The sequence below is a fragment of the Herpailurus yagouaroundi genome, unplaced genomic scaffold (assembly GCF_014898765.1).
Source record: "Herpailurus yagouaroundi ecotype Mexico unplaced genomic scaffold, PumYag 159, whole genome shotgun sequence".
NCBI classification, from domain to species: domain Eukaryota; kingdom Metazoa; phylum Chordata; class Mammalia; order Carnivora; family Felidae; genus Herpailurus; species Herpailurus yagouaroundi.
Window position 1 is genome coordinate 38901502 of NW_024412400.1, and position 12543 is coordinate 38914044.

Genomic DNA, 12543 nt, shown 5'->3' on the forward strand with positions numbered 1-12543 from the left:
GCAAATGGAGAAAGGAAGTTGTAAAAGAATAACAGAATATATCATGACCAATAACCTAAAAGTCATTAATAGCCCCATTTTCATAGTGATTTTTTCTACTAAGGAAGCAGAAAAACTAAAATATTCAATATCTTGCCCTGTCTTGCAGCAAGTGGTGTATCAGTTGTAGCAAATGAGATGTAATATCTTTGGGTGTCTTTTCCTTCCCAAATAAAAAGACAAAACTTAAGGAAAAAGGCTTTTGGCCATTTACTCCCCTCTTTTTCCTTCCTGGAATGTGAACTCCTGAGGTTTTGTAGGCCGCAGGTAAAAAGCCACACACCAGGATAGTGCAACAGGATGATAGATAATGTCACTATTGTCTCTGATGACACGGCTAAGCCACTGAATCACCATTGAACCACCTTTCCCTAGATTTTTTTGTTATTTATTACTTTGTAGAGGAGTTTTCTGTTACTTGTAGCTGAATGCAATCTAACTGAAACAAGTAAGTACAACACACTACCATTTATGTAAATTTTTTAGAAGAAAGAAAGGTGTTATATGTTGTTTATAGCTACATATAGACATAGGGCATATAAAAATTGTCAGGAAGAATACACACTGACTTCAGGGTAATGGTTACCCTCAAGGGGAAGGGAGTTAGGGAAAGAAAGATAATAGGAAGAGGGCTACAACAGTAGCTGTATTTTTATTCCTGTAAAAAGAATTCTGAAATAATATCATTCTTTTTAAAAATTCTGGGTAATGAGTACATTTTTTTTGGCTGTATATTTGTATATAGCTGAATCATTTAAAAAGTTTTCTCTAGAAGAAAAGAAATGTGAAATTATGTAAATTCTCTAGGTACCTATGATGGGTCATGATCTGTTGTGTCCTTTGTGGGTAGTGTTCTATGACTCCATTACATGATCTATGTCCCCACTCCAGTGAGTTAAAGCAGGGGTGAAGATGAGTCTTTTCTGGGTCAGACTGTTCTAGGCACAGATCTGCTGCAACTATAGCAAATGACCTGGGAGAACAGATATCTGTTCAGCAAGGTAAGTAAATAAAAATTCTGGAGACAGTGATCTAAGAACTTTAGATGACTGGCTCTAAAGCAAGCAAGCAGGAAAACATGATGATAGGCAGTTGGAGTTGGTGAGGGCAAAGATATGGTATGATGACAAGCCTGAAGAAATAAATCCCAGCTCATGGGCCAATTTGCTATGGGGGAGGCCAGCCCAGAATCAATATTTTTTCAATTACATTTAAAAACTATTTCACAATCTAGTATTTGGACAGCAAGCTAGCAATGTTGTAGTTATTAATTTTTAACAAAAGTTTAGCTATATGAGATATGTATTCTCATGGGAAAAAATGAAAAAAAAAATCAAAGAGTAAAGAGGGCATAAAATGAAATGCAAGAGTCTTTCTCCCCCTTCCCAGTCCCCAATTCCCACTCCCAGGAGTACTATTAATATTTCTTATGCTTCTAGACCTTTTTTATGCATAGATTAGCAAACAGATATCCTCTCTTTCCCAGAACAAATATGAGATAATATAAACATTATTCAGCAAATTACTTCTTAAGTCATGTATTAGATGTCTTCCAAAGCAGCCACACAGAATTATTTCATTCTTTTGAACAGTTGCAAATGTTGCATAGAAGTTATCATGTTTATTAAATAAGTTCCATATTGGTGAACACTTAGGTTGTTTTTAATTTTTTTGCTTTCATAAACAACATTGCAATGAATATCCTGTTATAATTCATCTTTTCCCTACAAGATCTAAAAGTCCACTTTTATCATATTCAAAATACCCACGTGTTTATCTGAAATTTTTTTCTGACTCAATCTTCCACAAAGCTGCCAGCCTTTTCCCTCACAAGCACCAAACTTTGATGGCTGAGTTTCAGAATACATTTTAGTATCTGGTAGAGCTCGTTCCTCAGCATTACTCAGGACTTCCAGATTTTTACTTGTTATTCTTGAATGTTTTTGTTTCCAGGTAAATTTTAACAGTGTTTTGTTAAGTTTAGAATATCCAATCTCTTTCTCTGAGCAGCCTGTCATTATCACATACCCCACTTCATGAGGATTTTCTTTCTTCAGAGACTGAACCAGGAATGCTCTGGATTGGGGACAACAGGCACAGAGGAGGAAGAGTGGCATGAAGAACTGAACAGAGGTGGGTTAAGCAAAAGTCCACATAATGACCTGTAAGAACCCTCAGACCCTTTTCCATACTGGGCTCCCAGGATGTTGGCAATTGACTTATACCTCCTGTTAGAGGAATTATTTAGAGAAACTGGTTCACAGATACTTAGATTTGGAGGGGCCCTCGAGTAAACACCAGTTTCCTCAATTACCTTTCAATGAGGCTCACTGGTTGACAAGCTCAGAACTTGCCTGTAGCTCATTTCCAGTGTCTTCTTAGGCCTCCTCTCTCCCCTTTCTCTTAAATATGGGTATTCAGTTAAGCCTGTCTAAAGTGGTGAGGAAAAACAGAACAGAATGAAAAGGCAGAAAAAAAGAATTTGTAAAAAGCGGACCAAATTTAAGGCACTGAAAAAAATATCCTGAAATCTATTATCAATATTCTGAGGCAAGAGAAGATATTGCATTCATGAAATGAGAACAGGGGTCTAGATTAAGAAACAATCTAAAAATAAAAAGAGGATTTTCTAAATAAAAAAAAATACAAGAGTTGAAATGAAAATTTCAAAATTGGAACAAAATTTGAGTAAATCACCTAGAAAATGTTTATATTAATAGATGGGAAGATGTTTAAATAGATATAAGGTGAAGAATTGAAAAGTAGAAAAGATGAGAAAACGAGATGATCAGGGTAGTGGGTTCAACATCTTATTAAATGGATTCTATAAAAAGAGAAGAGAGAAAAGAGTAGATGAAATTATCAGACAAATGGTATGAGAAAATCTCCCTGACTGCATGATATAAATTTCTAAATTGTAGGGCTCATCAAATATGAAGCACAGCGAATGGAAAAGAACATTATACCAGGCACATTATTGTGCTGTTTGAAACAAAAAAAAAAAAAAAATAAAGAGAAAAAAAATTTAAATAATTCCTTGAGATATAAAAAATAAATCACAAAGGGATGAAAGTCATACAGCACTGGACTTTTGAAAGTAGCACTGGAAGCTGGAAGACAAGGAAGCATGTCTTGAAATTTTTGAGGTACCCCGATTTCTAACCTAAAGTTCTATAGCCAAAGTATCATTCTAAGCACGAGAGGAGAATAAAGCCATGTTCACCATCCAGTATCTCAAAAGAACTGATCTTTATGTTCTCTTTGTGGAAACCTATATTCATGAAAATATAGGGGCTAGGTGAAATAAGGAGTGGCTTGAAATTATGAGAATAGACAAGTTCTTGAAGGGCATAAGTGCCAAGAGAGAAACACAGGTGAGGACAGATTCTTAAGGCTCATTAACTATAGTGATCAGGAGAGAGATGCAGTTAAGACAAAACAGCAGTGGCTCCAGGGAAAGACAGCTAGAGAGCCAGGTTAGTGCAGTGTAGGGAATGGATGGACACGGGGTGAGTACTCAAAGGCAGGTAGTTGAACAGTTTTTGATAGTTCAGAGAAGAAAAAAGCATGAGTTCTTGGAAAGGGCACTTTGAATAGAATAAAAGAAATGGAGAAGCAGGTTTGGTTGAGTCAATGGGAAGGAAGCCAATTTACAGGGCTTAAGGGGGGAGATAAGAAAGCAGAGTAGTAAAACTCATTCACTAATTTTGGTGATGGAAGAACAATACATTAATAGTAAAAGTAGACAGTAGCGGCAAGCAGAAGTACTGCTTAACAAGGGGAAAATAGGAGCATATCTGAAAAGAAATAAAGGTGATGATACAGAAGAAAACACACAACGTAATAGAGGCAGAGATTAATTTAGAAATAAAATCTTAAAATTGACACAAAGGGATGAGGATCTAAGTGAAGGGATTCACTATAACAAGAAAGAAGTATAATTTATCTGAAAATAGTGAAAAGATTAAGGAGATAAAGGTAGAAACAATTTGTGTTATGCTAAGGTCTGATTGATTGTGTAAGAGTCAATTTATAAGCAATGATTTGGGTATTCCTGTAAATCAAAACCTTTAGGAGAAACTTAGAAGGATAGTAGAAGAACAGCAGGTTGAAGGGGCAAGAAATAGATCTGAAATATGTTAAATGGATAGAACACCTGGGGCTCAGAAAGTGGTTCTTTCTCACGAGAGCCATATGCTTGAAGCAAAATCTTTAATGGGATCCAAGAAAAGGACTTGGTAGTAGATCATAATTAGTTCACAAGAAATTTGTTGGATAACATTATTTAGTCAGAAGAATAAATTGCTTAAAATAATTATCAACATTTTTTTCATGAATAGGTAACTTGGGTGCTCAGTCTGATGTTTAGCTTTTAGATCTTTTTGTCAATATTTTCTGTACTTTCCTCTCTTAAATTTTCAATTTCTATTTTCACTAATTATTATTATACCTTTTTGTAATAGTAAAAAATCGCCAACACACATACACACAGTAAAATAAAACTAATATTCAACAATAGATGATAGGTTAAATGTTCTCAAACACTTCATGTGGCATCATACAATTTCAAATATGGTATAGGCATACTTGTTTTATTGTGTTTTACTTTATTATGGTTTGTAAATATTGTATATATATATATTTTTTTTTTACAAAGTGAAGGTTTGTGGTAACCCTGTGCCCAGCAAGCCTGTTGGCACCATTTTTCCAATAGCATTTGCTTACTCTGCGTCTTTGTGTCACGTTTTGGTAATTCTTTCAATAATTCAAACTTTTTCATCATTATTATATTTGTTATGGTGGTCTGTGATCAGTGGCCTTTGATGTTACTTTTGTAATTGTTTGGGGGTACCATGAGCCACACCCATATAAAAGAGAGAAATTAATCGATAAATATTGTGTGTGTTCTGACTGCTCCACCAACTAGCCTTTCCCATTTCTTACCCTCTCCTTGGGCCTCCCTATTCTCAGAGACACAACCATATTGGAATTAGGACAATTAATAACCCTGCAGTGGCCTCTAAGTGTTCACGTGAAAGGAAGAGTGCATGTCTCTCACTTTAAATCAAAAGCTAGAAATTATTAACCTTAGTGAAGAAGGCATGTTGAAAGCTGAGATAGGCTGAAAGGTATGCGTCTTGTGCCAAATAGTTAGCCAAGTTGTGAATGTAAAGGAAAAGTTCTTGAAGGAAATTAAAAGAGCTACTCCAGTGAACACATGAATGATAAGAGCACAAAACAGTCTCATTGCTGATATGGAGAAAGTTTGAGTGGCCTGGAGAGAAGATCAAACCAGCCACAACATTCCCTTAAGCCAAACCTAATCCAGAGCAAGGCCCTGACTCTCCTTAATTCTATGAGGACTGAGAGAAGTGAGGATGCTATTTTCAAAAGAAAAGTTTGAAGCCAGCAGAGGTTCGTTCATGAGATTTGAGGAAAGAAGCCATCTCCATCACATAGAAGTACAAAGTGAAGCAACAAGTGATGATGTAGTAGCTTCAGCAAACTATGCAGAGGATCTAGCTAAGATAACTAATGAAGGTGGCTACACCAAACAGCTGATTTTCTTTTTTTTTTTAATTTTTTTTTCAACGTTTATTTATTTTTGGGACAGAGAGAGACAGAGCATGAATGGGCGAGGGGCAGAGAGAGAGGGAGACACAGAATTGGAAACAGGCTCCAGGCTCTGAGCCATCAGCCCAGAGCCCGACGCGGGGCTCGAACTCACGGACCGTGAGATCATGACCTGGTTGAAGTCGGACGCTTAACCGACTGCGCCACCCAGGCGCCCCAAACAGCTGATTTTCAATGCAGACAAAACAGCCTTAATTGGAAGATGCCATCTAGGGCTTTCATAGCTAGAGAGAAGAAGTCAACGCTTGGCCTCAAAGCTTCAAAAGACAGGCTTACCTTCTTGTCAAGGGTTAATGCAACTGGTAACTTTGACTTGAACCTAATATTCACTTCCATTCAAAAAATCTTAGGGTTCTTAAGAATGATGCTGTATCTACTCTGCCTGTGTTCTATAAGTGCAACAACAAAGCCAGGATGACAGCACATCTGTTTACAACATGGCTTACTGAATATTTTAAGCCCACTGTTGAGACCTATTGCTCAGAAAAAAGATTCCTTTCAAAATATTACTGCTCATTGGCAATGCACCTGGTCACCCAAGAGCTCTGATGGAGATGTAAAAGAAGATTAATATTATTTTAATGACTGCTAACACAACATCCATTTTGCAGCCCATGGATCAAGGAGTAATTTCAGTTTTCAAGTCTTATTATTTAAGAAATACATTTCATGAGGTTATAGCTGCCACAGACAGTGTGATTCCTCTGATGGATTTGGGCAAAGTAAGTTGAAAACTTTCTGGAAAGGATTCATCATTCTATAGATATTTTTTAATGTTTATTTATTTTTGAGAGACAGAGTGTGAGCAGGGGAGGGACAGAGAGAGAGGGGGACACAGAATCTGAAGCAGGCCCCAGGCTCTGAGTGGTCAGCACAGAGCCCCTTGTGGGGCTTGAGACCACAAATTGTGAGATCATGACCTGAGCCGAAGTTGGATGCTTAACTGACTGAGCCACCCAGGCACGTCAAAGAGTCATCATTCTAGAGGCTTTTAAGAATATTCATGATTCATGGGAAGAGGTTAAAATACAATATTAACAGGAATTTGGAAGAAGTTGACTCCAACCCTCACTGATAACTCAGAGGGGTTCAAGACTTCTTCAGTGGAGGAGATAAATATAGATGTGGAAATAGCAAGAGAACGAGAATTAGAAGTGAAGCCTGAAGATGTGACTGAATTGCTACAATTTCATGATAAAAGTTTAATGAATGAGGAATTGCTTCTATGGATGAGCAAAGAAGCAGTTTCTTGAGATGAAATCTACTCCTGGTGAAGATGCCATGACAATTGTTGAAATGACAACAAGGATGTGAATTATTACATAAACTTGCTTGATAAAGTAGCAGCAGGATTTGAAAGCATTGACTCCAATTTTGAAAGAAGTTCTACTGTGGGTAAAATGCTCTCAAGCAGCATCACATCATGTGCTAGAAACAAAATGTTAATGAAAGGAAGAGTCAACTGCTTCAGCAAACTTCATTGTTGTCTTAAAAAATTGCACAGCCACCCGACCATCAAGCAACCAACCATCCTGATCAGTCAGCAGCCATCAACTTCGAGGCATGACCCCCTGATCAGCAAAAACATTATGACTTCTTGAAAGCTCACTTGCTGGTTAGCATTTTTTAACAATATAGTATTTTAAAAAATTAAGATATGTACATTATTTTAGACATAATGCTATTGTACACTTAATAGGCTACCATATAGTATAAATAAACATAACTTTTATACCCACTGGTCATATCCTTTGGTTTTGGGAAACCAAAAAAAATTTATTTGACTTAACTTTATTGTGATATTCACTCTATTGCAATATTCGCTTTATTGCACAGTCTGGAACCAAATGCACAATATCTCTGAGGTATGCCTGTACATATGTGTATATTATGTATATGTATAAGCAAAGAAATGGTATATATATAATGATGGTTGTCTTTAAGTAGGTTGGATTATGGCAGGGGTTCTAATGTACTTATTTTTGCTTGCCTACAATTTGTTACTTTTTTCTGAAGTATCTAATTTCATTTAAAGATGGGAAACCAATAAAAACACACAAAAAAGACAAATACTAAAATTTTTCAGACTTGGGTTTTCAGATTTTTTCTTTAATTAATTAACTAACTTACTTTTGAGAGAGAGAGAGAGAGAGAGAGAGAGAGAGAGAGAGCAAGCATGAGGTGGGGAGGGGCTGAAGGAGAGGAAGAGAGGCAATCTTAAGCAGACTCCATGCCCAGTGTGGAGCCCCATACAGGGCTCGATTTCATGATTGTGAGATCATGACTTGAGCCGAAACAGAGTTGGACAGGTTTGCAGGAGGAACCTGGAAGTTAAGATGTTAGACTGCCAACATGAATGCCCAATTGAAAGCAGAGGTAAATAATTGCTTCTTGGATGGTTAACTGACTGAGCCACCCAGGTGCCCCTTTTCTCTTTAATTTATAAAGTTTACGTTAGTCCTTAGTTAAGTTACTTAGTTAAGTATGTCTCTTCAGCTATTAGGTTTGTTCTGTGTGCTCCTTTTATACCACTTCATATCCTTTATATGAAAAGTTATCAAATCATGACACAGTGAAGGGAAACAATCATTTTTAACCAATTTTTACTCTCAATCTGTTAAAAACTTTTCCAAACAATTATAGCAGGCATAGCTCCAAATGTTGATTATTTAGGTTTTTTCAAATGAATACATTTTTTGAACATTTAGTTTCCCTTGTATTCTGGAGACAGAGATGTGAGTGGGTGGAGGAAACAGCAAAAAACAAACAAAAAAGAGATAAGAAAGAAAACAAAGTAGTATAAACCTGATCTGTGGCACTTCAAAAACCAAAATGATGCATGAAAAAAATGGAAAAAATTTTGAGGGATCACTTTGCAGCCAATTGGTCTCCAAAGTTGTTTTAAATTATATTCTTTCCTGTAAGGTAACTAAGAACTATTCTACGGCCCGAGAGCATGAGTGAAAAATCACACAGCAAATTAACTTAGAATGGATCTTCAATGGAAAGTCAAGAGGTCAAGGACAATGATATTGTAGAGGTCAATGTGAAGCAATTAGAGATCAAAGCAGGGGATACTTTTAAGTTGAAAGTTTGGGTCAATCATTAATGTTAGAAGCATCCAAAAGACAGTGCTGGCCTTTCTCCAAGACAGCATCCCAGCTTGCCCCACAGGGGGTGGGTCACTTCAGAGTTGCACTGGCCTTGTCTCCATGTAGGCAGTAACTGTCGTTGGTAGCATCAAGCTTGCAGAGAAGTAGATATCACTATACATGACAGAACAGCAGTTAAACTTTGTACTTTCAGCCTGTTTCAGAGTCTCAAATCCTGAATACACATGAAATTGTACACATGCAGCCCATTTAAATGGGATATTGTCTTCAAAGTAGAACCATGCTCTGTGTGATCCTATTGCCTTCAGACAATCCCCGTCACTCATGGGATAATATTTTGTGAGTAAGCAAGGAGGTGACTTCACTTCCAGTCATAATCGACCTTCAGGGTGGTGCCCTTGTGCTCTGACAGGTTTGCAAGAAGAACCTGAGTCAGGATGCCAGACTGCCAACATGGATGCCCAGTTGAAAGCAGAGGTAAATAATTGCTTCTTTGAGGTGATTTCAAGGTTCCCCAACAGAACTGTGTATTTATCAAACCTCTATTTCATAGTATCCGTTTGTTTGTAGCCAAACAGACAAAAATACCTACAAGTCTGAGCTGATTTGAAATGACACGCATGGGAAGTCCCAGCTGATTTGTACCAAGTTACGTTTTCATACATCCCTGAGGGCAAACTCTATGACACCTCTCACTGAAATGTTCCAGCCTGCCCCATAGAGGGGAGTACTGTTATTTCAATTTGCATATTACACATAAACAAAAGGAATTACCTCAATAGCAACTTACTTAAAGAACTGCCTTAGAAACCCGAAGCACTTTAAGAAAGCTAAATCAGAGCAATATGGATTTTCCCTCCTAATGTAGGGAAAAAAAAACAAACCAGAAAGAAAACAGCAGGGGCTGAAATATGTGACAAACAATTTGGAAACAGTTGTGCTGATTGCAATAGTCTCCCAATAATATACTGCTTGTATTCTCTTCTCAGTATGATTCCTTGACTCCAGGAACTACTGAAAAGATACAAAACATTTTCTTATGGCAAGCTGCTTTTACTGTGATCAATTACCTTCCTCCTGTATGCTGTGCTGTAGTTGAGAGTCACATGATTAATGTCTAACTCAGGGGGTCTGAGGTATATTTGGTCGCTTTTTCTTTTCAAAAACCATCTTAGAGTTGAAAAGTGTAGAAAAGGAATTCCAAGTATCAATAGAAAATGATTAATTTTCTGGCAGGTATCGACCATACTGAAAAGAAAATTAACTATAGAATCATGTAGAATTTGTGCAATGTTCTGTAATTCTAATATGTTTGAAGCCCTGGCAACCAGTTTTCAGAATATATATCAAAACTTCTCAAATTTTGCAGTTAAATCTTTTTTTTTTCTTTTTTTGATCACATCTAATGACCACTAAATCTTTCACAAATATTTATTAAGTGCTACCAGGTAGTATTAAGTAGTAGTAGTAACCCTAATTTTTTTGGTGATTTACGAATTTTTTACATTTAAAAATATCATCTGGTATTTGTTTTCACATAAGTCATGATGGTGGAGTTAAAACATACTTTCTATTTTGTCTTTTTCTAATTGGCCAGCTAACTGGCCCCACTTCATCTCCTTTCTCGTTTTTCACTAAACTGTGATGCTAGTGTAAACATATAACACACATGCATGCATGCCCACTGACACACAGCTATTTATTTCTGGGTGTTCTATTTTATTCATTTGACCTGTCTATTCCTGTACTGCTGCCACCCTGCAATAATTATAGTAATTGTATCATTCTATTATTCTTTTTTTTCAGAATTGCTTTAGACATTATTGTAACTCTCTTATTCTTCCATATGAAATGTTAATAATTTTGTCCAATTTTAGAAAAACAGTGGTCCTATTATTTTGGATAATTGCATTACATTTTAAAATTTATTTGTGGAGAAGTAGCATTTTTAGTATTGAGCTTGCCTATGCAAGAATATAGTATATCTCTCCCCTATTAAAATTTTATATTTCCTTTCCTACAGGTTCTGAGCAGTACCTGTGTGTGTGTTTTCAGTTGCCCACCTGCTCCAGAGCAACAATCAGTTGCTTGAATGAGTCTGGGTTCTTCCTTTGTTTCCTATGGGAGTCTTCAACAAGCCATGTGATGAGTACACCATCTCTGAGAGTTAAGATTAGTGTTTCCTGGGCTCAGTTTCATGGTCCTGCTTCTGGTTAGCTCTCTAAACAAGTTCCTTTACTCATTTGTGGTATGCCTGTATCAATTTCTGATCCCATTTTCCCCTCTCACCCTTGCTACGCATCGTTTGGTAAGCTGTATATTTAGTTCTTTGATCAGTCTTTCTGGCTCTCAATCATTTCTGCCTCTCTTTTCTAATGAGCCACAAAGCATATTCAGAGATACTTCCAGCCTGGGAGAAAATAGACTGTACAGAGCTCTCTTCCGATTCCAGGCACTTTAATTCATAGTCCTCCAACAGACAATAGAGTACATCTTACTGATTGCCTAATAAAATGAGGAGAAATTGCTCTCTGAATGTGCTATAATTGGATCATGTCTTTGCTCACATGGCATTCAATAGGGATCCAGGGCGATTTAAGTTTTTCTGTCTCTTTATTAGAATGAAAAAGATATAAACCGTAGTTAGGACATTGGAAACTTGCCACTCCTGCGATGAGTGGTAGAACTATCAATTCAGATTCCACATTTATGGGATCCTTTTACATGTCAGTTGGGGCACTTGGTGTTCTCACAGATACTATCTGACTATATAGCAATCTCAGTTTTTCAAAGAACAGCTATGAACCCAGGAATTTGAAATTTAAAAAAAAGCTATGAAAGCTTAAGTCCATGTATTAAAATTATCATAGGATACCATTCAGAACCAATAATAAAATAAATGTAGCAGGCATCATTTGCTGCGTTTTTATGTATTAGGTGCTGTAAACAATTTATGATTGTTGACCTTTACAACAACTGCATGAGGTATGTATAAATATCCCCATTGTATAGATGAGGAAAACAGGTACTCAGAGCTATTAGGTACCTTTCCCAAGGGTGCACATTGTACTTGACAGAAGTAGAAATTGAATCTTTATCTGACTAAAGTTTGTTTTCTTTTCAGTACAGTATTCTGCCTCCATCAACCCTTACCTTCTATAGAAATCTAAGAAGTTTAGAGAAATTGATTACCTGGTTTTATAATGTAAAACATATTAGAAATGGCAAAATTGAAAGAGCTGAGAGACTTCTAGAGTGCAAAAACTTAGAATTGAAAATTTAGGAGAATAGAAAACTATTAAAAAAAAACACATTTCGGGAAGACTGGGTTGCTCAGTCAGTTAAGTGACCAACTCTTGATTGTGGCTCAGATCATGATCTCAGGATCATGAGATCAAACCTTGCGTCAGACTCTGCACTGACCGTGGAGCCTGCTTAACATTCTCTCTCCCTCTTTCTTTGCCCCTCCCCTGCTCTCCTTGCTCTCTGTCTCTCTCTGCCTCTCTCTGTCTCTCTCTCTCTCAAAAACAAAAACAAACAAACAACAACAGAAAATAACAACAACAAAAAACTCCTGCCCCCCACCAAATGAATAATCTGGGGAAATTTGATGAAGAGAAAAATAATTCTGTATGTCCCCGAATAATTTCTGAAGTTATTACTGGATTATGTTATTACATAGGGTTAAGTTATATTCATTCTATTCTGTAAAAGTGCTGAGAAAATTTCCCAGAGAATTTTAGAGATAGAAGGGACA

General features: G+C 36.7%; 1 protein-coding gene and 1 long non-coding RNA gene across 7 annotated transcripts in view; one reads left to right on the plus strand and one right to left on the minus strand.

Annotated features, from left to right (window-relative positions):
- SLC9A9 (solute carrier family 9 member A9) overlaps nt 1–12543 on the minus strand; it is a 711221-nt gene that overhangs the window by 326999 nt on the left and 371679 nt on the right. The window lies entirely within an intron of this gene.
- LOC121033785 (uncharacterized) lies at nt 9199–11322 on the plus strand. The gene is made up of 2 exons (XR_005792111.1): nt 9199–9263; nt 10810–11322. It is a non-coding gene; the product is annotated as an uncharacterized LOC121033785 (long non-coding RNA).